General features: G+C 39.1%; 1 non-coding gene across 1 annotated transcript; it reads left to right on the top strand.

The window, feature by feature from the left end:
- The first annotated feature begins 1,507 nt into the window (after positions 1 to 1,507).
- Positions 1,508 to 1,580, top strand: TRNAR-CCU (transfer RNA arginine (anticodon CCU)). Its single transcript has one exon. It is a non-coding gene; the product is annotated as a tRNA-Arg (tRNA).
- The last annotated feature ends 920 nt before the right edge of the window (positions 1,581 to 2,500 follow it).

The raw sequence follows: 2,500 nt of genomic DNA, 5'->3' as shown, positions 1-2,500 counted from the left end.
AATCGTCCCTCTTTCTCTTCCAGAAAATTAGGTAGATTTATTACATGCTTCCTCTCGGAAGTTTATGAGGGATTAGGTACTTTGAAACTGTCCCATTTTACTTGTGTACACTTCACAGTCATGTTAGTGTTCTGAAACTGCAAAGTAGATTTTTAAATGCCTATTTTTCTGAGATGCATTTTCGACCGGCCAGAACATATTCTTTTGGAAAAAATGATTTGAATTGGATTGGTGTGAATCTTGTTTCTAGAGGTGGTGACAGGCTTTCAGCTACTTGAATAGGTCAAGCCAGGATTCATAAAACTTATACAAACTATGTGAGCGTGAAAAATTAGCATATGCAGGAAGGAGCAATTTGTACTACTTTCAAAACAGTTTCACTCCACGTCTGGAAACGTCCAGAGCTATGTAGAGCATACAAATGAGCTTTAAACTCATGAGGAAAGAGGTTTGTATGGAAAAAGGAAAACAAAAGCATATCGTACTCATAAAATTCTCAATATATAGATTCCAAAAAAGTGCTTCCAGCGAAAAGAGCTGAAAGAACACTATGGGATGTAAACCTGAATACCTTTCAATAATATGTTCTCCATCCATGCATACCACCTACATGATAAAAATCATCTCAGGTGGACGGATAACCGCGTGGCCTAATGGATAAGGCGTCTGACTTCGGATCAGAAGATTGAGGGTTCGAGTCCCTTCGTGGTCGTTTTTGGCCAATGGTCACACAATCTGCTTTACATTCAGAGTGGAAAAAGTCTTTTCCAATACTCTTGTAGTCCTCACTTTCTCATTACTAATCATTCATAAAGTGGAGTACATACTGTAAACTCATTCAGGTTGCATCTTCAGTCTAACTACTTGTGCATTTTAGTGGCATTAAAAAGTGCTTCTATGACGACGCACTGAATATGTAATAGGTTTGCAGAATTTTGACGTGACAGAATGGGTTTTTAGCTTAAGTGTGTGTAGAAGAACTGCAAGGTGTGTGCCTATGTGTGCATAGAGTGGTACATGTGTAAAATCTGTATGATTTGGGCAGTTAAAGTGCTGATTTTGCCTCCGAGTAAGAAAAGTACTACACAAAATGTATAAAGGATCGGCACATTGGCTGCCTTTGCTGATGCCCCCGTTGCCTAATTTGTAGTGCAATGGTTAAGTTGCAGAGTGTGGTTGAACTTGGTTAGGAGACTTAGTGTCTCTTTCCGTGTCCTACTGATGATAAGGATGGCTTGATACCATTTTCTAAGCCCAGTATATTGAGAAAAGAAGTAAGTGAAGAAGAAGTGTGGAGTCGAAAGTGGTTCTCCAATTTCTCTCCACTTGCTAAAATTGCAAAGTCTCCATTATAGCATAGAAGAGAGCGTTAAAGTCGGGGATAGAAGAGGATGAAAATGGGAAGTTTACTTATAGAGAGAAGTGAGAAATGCCCTGTGTGCACACACCGGTGTCTGACCATAGAATACATTTAAATAATGCCTCTAGAAAAGAGCTATGCATGTGTGCCTCAGTGGCCTAATGGATAAGGCACTGGCCTCCTAAGCCAGGGATTGTGGGTTCAAGTCCCATCTGAGGTGATAACAAAAATCCTCCCTCTTTCTTTTCCAGAAAATTAGGTAGATTTATTACATGCTTCCTCTCAGAAGTTTATGAGGGATTAGGTACTTTGAAACGGTCCCATTTTACTTGTGTACACTTCACAGTCATGTTAGTGTTCTGAAACTGCAAAGTAGATTTTTAAATGCCTATTTTTGTGAGATGCATTTTCGACCGGCCAGAACATATTCCTTTGGAAAAAATGATATGAATTGGATTGGTGTGAATCTTGTTTCTAGAGGTGGTGACAGGCTTTCAGCTACTTGAATAGGTCAAGACAGGATTCATAAAACTTATACAACCTATGTGAGTGTGAAAAATTAGCATATGCAGGAAGGAGCAATTTGTACTACTTTCAAAACAGTTTCACTCCACGTCTGGAAACGTCCAGAGCTATGTAGAGCATACAAATGAGCTTTAAACTCATGAGGAAAGAGGTTTGTATGCAAAAAGGAAAACAAAAGCATATCGTACTCATAAAATTCTCAATATATAGATTCCAAAAAAGTGCTTCCAGCAAAAAGAGCTGAAAGAACACTATGGGATGTAAACCTGAATACCTTTCAATAATATGTTCTCCATCCATGCATACCACCTACATGATAAAAATCATCTCAGGTGGACGGATGACAGTGTGGCCTAATGGATAAGGCGTCTGACTTCGGATCAGAAGATTCAGGGTTCGAGTCCCTTCGTGGTCGTTTTTGGCCAATGGTCACACAATCTGCTTTACATTCAGAGTGGAAAAAGTCTTTTCCAATACTCTTGTAGTCCTCACTTTCTCATTACTAATCATTAAAAAAGTGGAGTACATACTGTAAACTCATTCAGGTTGCATCTTCAGTCTAACTACTTGTGCATTTTAGTGGCATTAAAAAGTGCTTCTATGCCGACGCACTGA

The sequence above is a fragment of the Triturus cristatus genome, chromosome 4_1, assembly GCF_964204655.1.
Source record: "Triturus cristatus chromosome 4_1, aTriCri1.1, whole genome shotgun sequence".
Lineage (NCBI taxonomy): Eukaryota > Metazoa > Chordata > Amphibia > Caudata > Salamandridae > Triturus > Triturus cristatus.
Note: the sequence above shows the minus strand (reverse complement) of the source record. Positions and strands in the feature narration are given on the sequence as shown.